The sequence below is a fragment of the Chrysemys picta genome, chromosome 8 (genome assembly GCF_011386835.1).
Source record: "Chrysemys picta bellii isolate R12L10 chromosome 8, ASM1138683v2, whole genome shotgun sequence".
NCBI classification, from domain to species: Eukaryota; Metazoa; Chordata; order Testudines; family Emydidae; genus Chrysemys; species Chrysemys picta.
The window spans coordinates 24,298,202-24,311,448 of record NC_088798.1 but is presented as its reverse complement, the minus strand read 5'-3'; positions in this window follow the sequence as shown (position 1 = coordinate 24,311,448).

The following is a 13,247-nucleotide window of genomic DNA, read 5'->3' as shown; positions in this document are numbered from 1 at the left end:
TAAACCAAATCCTGGAGATAATGGTTGGTTTGAGGCAACTCTCTAGATTTAAGATGAATTACTGCTCAAAGATCTTTGAGCAGGAAAGAAGAGACTGGTGGAGCTATTCTGAGGCTTTCACTGACTCCTACACAGTACAGCTCATGATTCTTAACACCTCCAGCCTCCCCAATACACAATCTTGTTATTGTAACCCTTTTCTTTCTCACCCCATCCCTACCTATTTGTTGTTACTTGCCCAGGCTGGTTAGGCAGGTTATGTTCTGGATTGCTCCCTGGGGCTGTGGGCAGGGATCCTTCTGTCCCTAGGTCACTCTCCACAGCAAAATACTCTGTGACTTCTAGGCAGCTTCCATATTGAAATAGCCTCTCCAGGATTGGAAAGTTGGGAGTAGTCCCACCAGAAACAGATTAGAAGGCAGAGCACAGATGGAATAGTGAAAGGTGTATGATTAAACAAACAAACCACTGAGTCCACAGTTTGTCACATGGGTCCACAATTTAGCACATGCTCCCACAATTTAGCATATTCATATCAACACAACATACATGGGAGATTGTCTATGTCATATGGCATTTCCACCACCCCTGAAACACAGCCACTTTTGGGGTGAAACACAACAGCTCTTTAACAGTTACAATGCTATTTGTCATTATTCTCTTTAATACATTGCAACTGAGTAGTGGTTTCCAAGACAAAAAGCCTCAACATTGGAATTTGGAGAAAAATTCAAGGGGAGATTTCCAAAGCCCAAAGGGCAGTTACAAACCTCTCTTCTATTGAAAGTCAGTGGGCTTCTAACTGCCATTTGTGCCTTTAGAAATCTTACCCCTAATTAAACATTTCAGTGATATGATAAACTAAGGTGGGCATGGGAGGAAAAACAAACATGCTAAAAACAGCCCTTTTAAAGGTGGGATCCATGAAGGAACTTAGGCAATGCAACACTGCACATCACAGCACCTAACTTGTAGATATCTAGAAAAATCACAGGAACAAAACGGTGATCCACAAATCCAAGTTAGGCACCTAAACTCCCCATACAGTAAATAGGTAGAGAAAAGCTCCTAAGAATGCAATCCACAAAAGCCAGCACACTAGGTGTGGAGCCACCTAAGTTAGCCAATGGGAGATGTCAACAAAAGGGGTGTGTCCTAAGCCCTACCTCTCTCTCAGAGATAGACACCTAAGTCCAGAATGTAGGGAGGCACCTATCTCTGCTAGAGATCCATGAATGGGAACCAGCCACTTGGAGACAGGTGGCTCAGGGACCTAAAGTGTTTCTTGAGACAATGAGCTAGGCACCTGGCTCATTCCACACAGAACCTCATTGACATCACTAGTAGTCCCCACCTTTATAACGTTTATCCTAGTGGTTAGAGCACTCACGTGGGATGTGCAAGATGCAGGTTCAATTCCCCCTCTCTACCAGGGAAGGTTGGGAAGGATTTCCATAGGGGGTCTCCCACCACTGTTGTAGATTCCCTCAATCTCTCCTGTTGAAACTGGTCCACTGTACATAAATAGAGAAAAAGTGATTGAAGGAGGGGGACAGGTCCTGGGGTTGTCCACCTCCCAGGTAGGTTCCCTAACCACTGAACTACATGGTCATTCCCATTCTCTCTCTCTGGCCCAATGACTATTCCACTGTGGATAAATATTAAAAATAGTCACTCCTGTTAATTTGTTGGCATTCATGGTCTCATAACAGGTTCTAGCTCTATTTTGATGTAATTTAAATGTACATTATTTGAAATGCTTGGAAATAAAGCCCTCTAGTTAGGAAAATCATGTTTTCACTAAGTGCTTAGACGTTAAATACAAAACCACTAAATAAAGTTTAACAAGGGTAAACTGAAAAGGCAAGATGAACTTACTCTGATGTGTTAATGTAATTCCCTTATGTAATGCTAGTTTCCCTGCAATAATTAATTTTAAACACTAAGTCAGTATGTCTGGTTTTTGATAATTATAAAAATGTATTCATCCATGTCACTGCAAATTATTAATATTTATTATAAGGAATATTCTGTAGACATTAAGAATCAAGGGAGATAGAGTTTGGAGTCATTTCAATCACAGGTTTACCAAAATAGGAACTCGGGTTTTATCTGAGTTTCTCTGACTCCAAATCAAATACAATTATAGGGCCAAATCCTCATGCCTTTTCTTGGTTCTTCCTCACCTCCATTCAAGCAAAACACTCACTGACTTCAAAATCAAGTAAGGATTTGAGGATTGCAACAGTCTGTGATACTGCCAAGAATCCTGTGTGTGCTCACTCCATTACTGTTCCATTCCTGGAAGCCAAGAGTTCTGAGTGTTATAAAGGGATGATGCTATAATGATGTTATAAAAAGATTATGAGGGCCCCTGTAGTTCTGCACCACTTCAGGGATAACATTAGTGATAAGGAGGCTGCATCAAGACATGTTTGAATTACTTCTTTGCCATTTCTCCAATACTGATAATCAGCAGTTCTGTTCAAAGATATTTTTAAGCCTCTCAGCATTCTTGGACATAAAGCGTCACACTTGTAGGAGCTGAAACCCATCATACTATGTAGGAAAGCTGCCATTAAGTCTGTTGAAGTCAATGGTGGGGGGGAAAGGGTGGAAGGTTGCTTGCATAGGGATTGTAGGCTCAGATGTATAGACTGTAATTATACATAGACTTTCTGGTTGTGATGAAATAAGAACCTGTGTGGAAAACTGGAGCCAAACCTGAAGCAAAGCATTTTTTTTTATTCAAAAAAAGTTTGGTTCCCACTTGAAAACTATTTTTAATTTTCATGCCCCTCTGTGCTTTCCATGCTAGAATTCGGCATGAAATAGTGTGACAGTGTTTTCAAAGTATTTCTGGGGCAATCAGAAGCAGGAAGCAGTAGCAATCGCATGGGAAAGCTGCTTCTTGCACACTATCGCTGCCTCAACGAGTTCAGATCCCATCTTTTGGGATGCTTATCTTCAGTGAGCAATGCAAACTCATGCACAGTGGCAGGGGAAATGCAACCGCCGTGCCCAACAGTAATCCAGCCATCCCCACCAAAATTATAGACATCAATTAATTTGCGTTTTGGGGAGTTGGCAAAAAGCCAGTTGGAGTTCCCTAATTCTGGCCCCAGCTGGGGAGATGTGGGGTCTTTGCAGTGAACTGAAGAAAGGAGCCAGGTGTCCAGGAGAATAACTGGCCAAAGTGTTTATTTTATTTCATTTTGCTGGTACAGAGAAGGGAAGTTCAGACGGAGATAGGTATGGGAAAAGAGCAAAGCAGCAGCAGAGACAGGTGAGCTAGGTAAAAAGGGGAGGAGGCGAGTGCACCATCTCCTACCCCAAAGTAGTAGTAGCCTTCTCTGAAACTACAGGGGGGCAAAGCCACAGTATGAGCAGATGCTCCATTATTTCCTCTATCCAGTGATGGAAGCAGCAACCTGAGCTCCTACACCAGTTAAAGGGCTTCACTCTGGGCATGTCTTTAGGGTTTACCATTGTTCCAGATAATGATCCAAGGATCTAAATCCTTCAGTTTACATCAAATGCTAAACATTGCTACAGACTGGGAAAACAATGACGTACTGGAGGTATTTAAGAAAACAGAGATTTGGTTTAAAAGAGAGAGCTGCTAGCAGGGACTTCAGGCCAAAGGGTCACTAACTCTGGAACCCACTTTCCCCTCTTGATCTGATACAGTCTAGATTTGTTGACCTTTGGGGCATACTGTTGATAAATGCAAAGTAATGCACATTGGAAAACATAATCCCAACTGTACATATAAAATGATGGGGTCTAAATTAGCTGTTACCACTCAAGAAAGAAATCTTGGAGTCATTGTGAATAGTTCTCTGAAAACATCCACTCAATGTGCAGCGGCAGTCAAAAAAGAGAACAGAATGTTGGGAGTAATTAAGAAAGGAATAGATAATAAGACAGAAAATATCATATTGCCTCCATATAAATCCATGGTATGCCCACATCTTGAATATTGCATGCAGATGTGGTCACCCCATCTCAAAAAAGATATATTAGAATTGGAAAAGGTTCAGAAAAGGGCAACAAAAATGATTAGGGGTATAGAACGGCTGCCATATGAGGAAAGATTAATAAGACGGGGACTTTTCAGCTTAGAAAAAAAGATGACTAAGGGGGGATATGATAGAGGTCTATAAAATCTTGACTGGTGTGGAGAAAATAAATAAGGAAGTATTATTTACATAACACAAGAACTAGGGGGCACCAAATGAAATTAATAGGCAGCAGGTTTAAAACAAACAAAAGGAAGTATTTCTTTACACAATGCTCAGTCAACCTGTGGAACTCTTTGCCAGATGAAGTTGTGAAGGCCGAGACTACAACAGGGTTCAAAAAAGAACTAGATAAATTCATGGAGGATAGGTCCATCAATGGCTATTAGCCAGGATGGGCAGGGATGGTGTCCCTAGCCTCTGTTTGCCAGAAGCTGGGAATGAGTGACAGGGAATGGATCACTTGATGATTACCTGTTCATTCCCTCGGGGGCACCTGGCATTAGCCACTGTCGGAAGACAGGATACTGGACTAGGTGGACCTTTGGCTGACCCAGTATGGCCATTCTTATGTTATCATGAATTTGTTCTGGGAGAGGAGGAGTGAAGGGTTTTTGAGTGAATGATTGAGAGTCACTATTTTATGTCAACTTGGTTATTTATGCTGCTGATGGTTTATGTTGTGAAACAGATTCGGGTGGTAAAATCTTTTCTGCTAAGGGTATTATCTATCCTATGTTGTACTTTTGATAATTTTACAGGCACTTTAGAACTTGGAAAGATGCCTATGATAACCCCAAATAAAATAAACTTCAGTAGGAATTGCAGAGCTCATGCTGCTGTTGCAGAAGGACAAAGTGGGCTAATTAATAGTTATTGCATCAAGTTGAGGCTGCAGTTGCAGTAATGACACTGATGATATTGATGGCATTGGAGACTGGGTTTAGTTTAGAATGGAAATGAGCAGAAGATTCATCTATCAACTGCATATTGCTGTAGGCAGTGGGAGACAGCACAGCTTTTTGTTTTGCTGTTCTCTTGTTCAGCTGGTTTGTTTCAGTGGTTCAGTTCTAAGAGATTAATATATCCATTTACACAAGACAAACCATGGTCATTTCAGAGGAGCTTCATGGCTGACATCGGACCATATCTCTGGAACAAGCTATTATTTGTTTTTATTCCTGCTGTTTGACTTTCAGTAACAGCCGCATGTGGGTGGGTGCGTGGGTTGAACCCCCTTGGCAGAAATCATCCTTGTATCAAGGGATAGTTGGAGAAGAAGAGAAGACTTTTTATAGAACCGCATCTGTGTTGGCAGCAGGGGATGTCAACTCCTGGATCCTGCAATAAGATTTTGTTCCCATCACTATCTGGTTTCAATTCAGCCATCTCTTTTGACATCTCTCTCCTTTCTTTTGTTCTATTAATATATTTATTTGGCTTATATCATAGATAGCAAATGAGCTCGTCACAAAATCTTGCAATCACAACGCTGTCTCATATATGCTGGTGATGTCACCATCAAACTCCAGTATCAGGCAATCTACCAACTCACCACATTGTCTGTTCAGTGCCAGAATCATAGGGTTCATTGTCACATAAGTTCTACTTACTGTGAACTGACAGCAGCTAGGACTGGAACAGAAGCAGCTGAACAGGACCCAACACCAATGCGGGGGGTGGGGGGTGCATAGCCTGGAATACACATGAGGGAAGGCAATAATGTAATTGCTACCCAGAATGTTGATCCTTTGGACATGTCACTTCACTTCTGAACGCATCATGTGATATAACTAAGATCAGGAAAATGACTGAGAGGTAGAAGAAGACACCGGTGGGGGCTGTGGCTCACCCTTCTATACAATGGGTGAAATCCTGACCCCACTGAAGTCAATGACTTCAGCCGAGGCATGTCATGTACTGTGTCCAAATCTGTTCTGGTTTGTGCTGCTCTTGTAGTACAAAGATGCTGTAAAGCTGGCTTAGCGGGTTCTCTGCAGGTCCTTCTATGTAAGGGCACTCCTCAGGTGGCAAAGTCTAAGATCTGGCATAACAGCACTGCACTACCCTCTCCAAACCCCCAGGAGATGGGGTATTTTCCAGAAAAAGGGGATGTGACCAGAATATTCCTGTCTGCAAGAATGACCTTTGGGGCTGTGGACAGCAGGCTGTAATTTGAAGACCCTGGCTTCTGTAAGTTATACCAGGGACCAGGCTAGTCCCTTTCCTACCACAAGAGCAGCAGAATGCTAATGTTGTTTATAGCTCATTTCCTCACTCCCCAAGCTGCCCTGAGCTATCTAATTATTGCTTCAGGGGTGGGGACTTTGCTGTTTGCCTTCCTTCTGCTTTACTTTCCCGAAGTATCAACACAGTGAGCCAGTAATGAATGCTCTCTACGCTCCCATATTCCCCCATCTAAACACCTGCTCATCCATGTATAAAAATTGACTGTGTGTGTGAGAAGGTGGAAATATATACCTCCAGTTTTTGCTATTAATTTGCATTGCTCCCATTTACAAAATGACTGCAGGTGTCACTAATTCCTGTCCAACTCATGAAATCCAGTTATCCAAAGCTCTTGTTATACATCTTCATTTTCCTTAATGCCACCCATCACACAACCTTCACAACCTTTTAGTCCAGAGCTCTCAATAACCCAGCTAACTGCTCCATTTCACCAGGTGTACATGCAATAGACCCTGTAAATTCATCCTTGCCAGGACATTCCTCTGGATTTTATCATGAAGGATTTTTCATGCATTTGCAAGGAATGCCCAATCGTTTATACAGGAGAGAAAAGCAGATAAGACTGCTGCAGAAAACACATCAAAACAGTTAGAAGCAGACATTGATAAACCTATTGTGTTTTCTGTCATTTCCAAACAACCATGATTTCCATGGTCTCCTGGCTTGTAACCTTCAGCGAGCCTTCCAAATTACTGACTACAGAAGAACCTTTTGGCCAGATTCTCAGAAGCCGTAAATCAGCATAGCTTCACTGATTTCAGTAGGGCTACACTGATTTACACCAGCTGGCAATCTGACTCTCTGGCTTCCAAGAAACAACACACTTTTTTTTGTTAACTTTCCCTCTCAGCTCCTCACTGTAGTGCATAGTTTGTCATAAGTTCATACATCAGTCTGCAGTAGTTTGCAAACTCATTGGGTTAGGGATGATGGGCCAGGCTCGAATCTGAATTCCATCAGTGCCAATCCTGAAATACTCACTGACTTTATTGTAGTTACCCTGGATTTGTACAGTTGCAGCTGAAAGCAGAAACTGGTTGCAGATATGTTAATCATCTCTCTAAAGGGCCATAAACTAATTAATAGCGATAATACTATACCGTTTACATACTGTGGGCCCAATTTTCAAACACTGGCACCTAAACCAAGTTGGGAAGAAGGATAATTTAATGGAGAAGGCGCTGAACCAGGATTTGAGAAACTTTGCTGTATGACCTTGGGCAAGTCACTTAATCTACCCTGTGTAAAACAGGGACAATACTTCCATTCCTTCCAGGGTTCTTGTGAGGATAAAATCCATTAAATGACAGAGATGTTGGTAACGAGGGCCATATAAGGCCCTAGGATAGATAAAGCTAGACCTTTTAGAGCCTCATCCTACAGTTGACTCTGGCGCCTTTGCACACTCAGCTGTTCTCTGCACAGAGGCGCAAATCTTACACCTCTGCACTCTCATGAAGTGATGTGAGGGAGTCTCATGAGTGCTCCTCCCCAAGACCATCTATTGTGGGTTCCTCTGCAGGAGAGTGAGGTTCCCCCACCCCTTTTCACTAGACAGCCCCACCATGCATCCAGACCCATTCTTTTAGTTGATTACCAACTGCTTTACCTTAAACCTTTATATAAAGCCCCTCTCTGCCCTTTCCTACAGTGATTTTCTAATGTTTTAGTCAGTATTTACTTCATATTACTATTCTTTTAAAGTATCTGTACCAACTCAGGCTATCTTGCTTTCTATCTAAATTGCCCTGCTTCACTGATTTTTTGTAACCTCTCCACAGACGATAGTATGTTTGTATTTAGAGAAAGCTTCATGGGTGAATTGTGGCCTTTAACAACATTTTTTTTCTGTCTTGAGCTCTCACATGGACGGTAGTTATCCCAGCCGGGCAAATTAAAGAGCCAAGCTTGCCAGCTAGCAATGTGTGTTTCATTTGGCATCACTGCAAATGGTGAGATGGCAGGCAGCGTGTGTGTTAACTGGATCCACGTTAAGAGGATCGAAAGGTTGCCTTTGAAAAGTGAGGAAGAAAAACAATACCCCAAAGTCAAATGTTTGATAAACCATATCAGCCTTAATAAGAAATGGCAGCTCCAGGCTCCACACACATCTCTTTATGCCACTGTCAAGCACAAAAGCACAGAAATGTGTAGTCTACGATTAGCAAGGGGGCAAACCAGATCTGCCAAGATATTTGAGCACCCTGCCAAACAAGTGCCAATCAGAAAAGGGAGGCTACATAGACATTGACTTTGGCCTTGCAATCTTTGACAGTAGAGATCTGCCCCGGTAACTATATGGCAAAGGACAACTATAATTTGCTTTAGCAAGGTCTAGTAAGGAGCATCCAATTCTTGTCAACACTTGAAATCAAATCTCTCTCTTCTTTCGTCTCCCCTTTTTCTCCCCCAGTACTGCTCTGAGATTTTCAAAAAGTGATTTTATGTTTCTCCTTCCCACCAAACTAGTAGCACGCTCCTCTGTTACCCATCATCAGCAATATTCTGTGCACTGGAGTGCATGACCTGCTTTAATGAGCTTTGGCAGAACATCAGATCATTCCCCCGCCCTTGTCTAATTATAGTATGCCATTTGTGCCACTATGGTTCAGGGCCTATCAGCAGCTCCATTAGAAATACCTATTTCTAGGGATTTATAACTAAGCATTAACAACGTGCTTAAAAAATGATTGAAGATGGCCATGCAGATGCAGAATTTTTGTGTCAGTTTTTAATCTGTTGCCCAGTTTGTTTCCGATGCTTTTTGAGCTCCTACAGCTCTGTTTAAAACAGAAAAGTTTCCTGCAATTAGCATATGCTGAGAGTTAATTACTCTTGGTACTTAAAGGTGGATTGCAAAGCTCTCGTAAAACAATTAAATAATAGATAAAACTGCTGATGCTCCAAAATTATTAATGGAATGTATGGGCAGACTTAGGACTGTTCCTCTGCCTTGGGTCTGGTGTAGCCGTTTACACCTGTGCTAAGAGAGGAAAATGTTACCATTCTGATTAGTATTTTATCAGGTGACTGCATAAAGTGCAAGGGAGTGGGGAGTCTTGTCCTTACAAAGGAAACATTAAAAAAAAAAAACCCTAGAAAATTGTGAACTTAATGTTGTATGACCACACTATTGCACATACAATTTTAACAGCCAAGAACTTGGATGTCCAGAAGTTGTTTTGTGAAAATGTGCATGTCCAACATCTTCAAAGTCATCTTCAAAATGTCATCCCCGGTTTGCAAGGTCAGGGACTTAAAGACTAATGTACAAGCTTAATTGTACATGTGACTAGTCCCATTTCCATCAATTTCCATCACTTGTCTTCATAAAGTTACACACATGTGAGTTTTATAGGACTAGAATCCTAGTGAATAGGTTGAATCCCCTTTTAATAATTTGGCCTAGAAATATAAATAGATTTACAATAAAGCAAAATATTTGTTAAAATCAGTTTTTCTTTACTTATTTGCCAAACCCTGAATTCTCAGGACACAGGTCTTGGCAAAGAAATAAAGGATAAAAAATGAACCTATTCTAATTAAGGACATCATAAATAACTAACAATGCAGGCTGTATAATTTTAGGATTTTTAAGACAAAATCCTACTATCCTGATGTAGTCAGCACCACATAGCCAAACAAACTGGATTTTTTTCAGAGTAAAATCTTTGTAAGGACTGCAGACATTATCCCCTTAAAGACTTGACTTTGAACTTTCTTCAATTTTGTGAGTAAGGGTATGTCTACACTATAACGACTACAGCAGCATGTGATGGGGCATGACTTCCCACAATGGCGCCTTCTGCTGGCTACCAATGGTGCCTAGCTCATAGTCACATCTGCTCTCGGACTCACATCTCTTCAAAGACCATGGTGTCCAGGGGCGGCTCTAGCTTTTTTGCCGCCCCAAGCATGGCAGGCAGGCTGCTTTCGGCGGCATGCCTGCGGGAGGTCTGCCGGTCCTGCGGCTTCGGCGTACCTGCCGCTGAATTGCCAGCAAAGCCGTGGGACCGGCGGACGTCCCGCAGGCAAGCCGCTGAAGGCTGCCTGACTGCCGCTCTCACAGCAACCGGCAGGCCGTCCCCCGCGGCTTGCCGCCCCAGGCACGCGCTTGGAGCGCTGGTGCCTGGAGCCACCGCTGGTGGTATCCTCTTTGTGACATAGCCCTCCAGCCATATCACCATCTGTGCCCCCCCCTTCCAGTGATAGTACTGCAGTCCGACTATCCAGCCACTTCCCCAATGGCGAGTGGGGTGGGGGACCCAGACCCACTTACTGCTTGGGGTCCAGCCCAGGGACCCTTTGAACTGTAGTCACCTACTGTGTTCCTTTGCCTTGACTACCACTGCATTTCCCTGGGCCACTTCCCTGCAGCCACAGTGCCCTTCTCAGTCTCAGCAGCCTGTCTGGAGTGTCTTCTCTACTCCCCAGGTCCCTGCCTGCACTGCTCTGTCCAAGGTGCTACAGGGTTGCAGCCTACTCAGGACACAGTCTTTTCTCCTCAAGCTTTAAGCAGTGACTGACTGACTCACTCTAGCCCTGCAGCTCCTTCTATGTGAGCCCACTGGGCCCTCACTGGCTGCTCCTTGCAGCCTCTGTCCTGTTGGCTGCTTCCTGTGCAGCCTCCCTAGGGCTCTATTAACCCTTTATCTGCCAGTATGGTGTGAACGCCCCATCACACAGCACAGCTATGCCACTGCAGCTGTGCTGCTCAAGTGGAGACATTTCCTACATCAATGGAAGGGTTTTTCCGTCAATGTAGTTAATCCGCCTCTCTGAGAGCTGGTAGTTAGGTTGATGGAAGAATTCTTCCGTCAGCCTAGCTGCATCTACATCAGGGGTTAGATTTTTAAGTGTAGACGAGGCTTTAGTGACTTATTGTAAAAGTATTTGGGGGTTGTAAAAAATGTCCTGTTCTTCTGAGCTACCAGTGGATCTTCAGCAGTTTCAGAATGTGATCTAAGGCAAAGTGAGAAAGTCATCTTTCTTGTACTCCAGCCCCCCAGAAATGTTCAGGGTTGTAAAGGCATCATTTTATACCTTGATCAGATATTGTAATATTTCTTGCCTTTTCTGCATGATTGTCATGGTGTTCATTTCAGCAGGTTAGCAAAATAAAGGCAGATAGCAACAGATTAACACAATTCTACTGCAATGCAGCCATGAGTCATTTGTTGTGCTCACTCTAGGTAGAGCTCCTCTAGTTGAATTTCCCTACAGATCACTGCCCCATCTCCACCTAATGACTAAGCAAGCAATTGCAGTGCATTATTTATTAAGAATGCCTACGGGCCAAATTTTCCCTGCCATTTCTCCAAACAGAGCACAAATCTGTGGCTCCCAGCAGGGGCGATGTGAAAGGAAGGAGAACCAGCTTTGCAGCACGATGATCACTCTCTACAGGCTTTGTGGAAGCTGTTCACTGGGTGTAGGGTGACCAGATGTCCCGATTTTATAGGGACAGTCCTGATTTTTGGGTCTTTTTCTTATATAGGCTCCTATTACCCCCAACCCCCGTCCCGATTTTTCACATTTGCTGTCTGGTCACCCTAACTGGGTGATCTGCAGAGTTCAGGGTCTCCAGATCTACAAGGGGCACATTAAAGGCAGAAGTGGGGAGGAGGTGGGGACAGCATCTCTCCCCAGCATCAAACCCTGTTCTCCAAATTCATAGACCAACCTGGTGTAGGTTAATGCTCTATCAAAAAAACATTTACCTGAACAGGTTCTCCTTCTACTGTGCTGAATTGCCTCAGGGTGGGGTGTGCATGCCAAAAACCCATGATCAGAATGGGTGGTCAAGGCAGCATGCTGCCAGGGAGCCAGAGGGATAAGGGACTAGGAGCCAGTGTGAAAGCACAGGGTCTCCACAGGAGTGGCTCATACTCATTTCCTCGAGGATCTGCAGGTTTTGGAGCCAAACCCCTGACACTTTCCCAGAGGGGGCAAACCACACACCAGGAGGAGGAGGGAGGAATTCCACGAATCCAAACTCACTGAGTTTCCCAGCTCCTGGCCTGAAATAACCTGCATAGGGCTCTATGGCACCATTCATAAGCTACGTTCAGTGTCTGGAACTGGGTCACCTCATGGCTCTACATCCCACCACCATTCAAATGTGAAATAGAGTGGGCCCTTCAAGCAGGCACTCTACATCACCATAGAAAGTTATTATAACAAATACCATTACAATTATGAAATAACACTAACTAATACGCTTCAAGTTTAACCTTAACAGTGATTCTGAATATACAATATACAAAGAATCACTTCCCATCTCCAGGCCAGGGCCGGTGCTACCGTTAAGGCAAACTAGGTGGCAGCTCCCCACCCCAGCTCACCTCTGCTACGCCCCCTCCCTGAATGCGCAGTCGCCACTCCACTTCTCCTGCCTCCCAGGCTTGCGGTGCCAATCAGCTGTTTGGCGCCGCAAGCCTGGGAGGGGAGGAGAATTAGAGCGGGGGCGGCGTGCTCTGGGAGGAGGTGGAGCAGAGGTGAGCTGGGGTGGGGAGCTGCCACATGGCTCCTGGGAGGGGGAGCTGCTGCGGGGCGGGGGGGGCCTCAGGGCGGGGGGGAGCTGCTGTGGGGAGGGGCGCCTCAGGGTTGGGGGGGGGTGGGGCGCATGGTGGAAGTTTCGCCTAGGGCACGAAACTTCCTTGCACCGGCCCTGCTCCAGGCACATGATGTGTCTGTGACTGAAAAGACATAACATGAGGTAGTGAAAAGCCGTTTGCTTATTGTACTATTATCAGTCTACTTTCTAATGCCTAGCACAACGACATTCCGATCAATGACAGGGACTTCTATGTGCTACTCTAATACAAATAATAAATGAATTAATTCATGTCAGAGCCTCTTCTTTCCTTGCTGTGCCACCAAGAACATATAATACAGATATTTCTCTCTCTCTTACACACTCACACACAGACTGTTATCAGTTGCCTGCTAAAGTGACACAATCTGGGGAAGGAG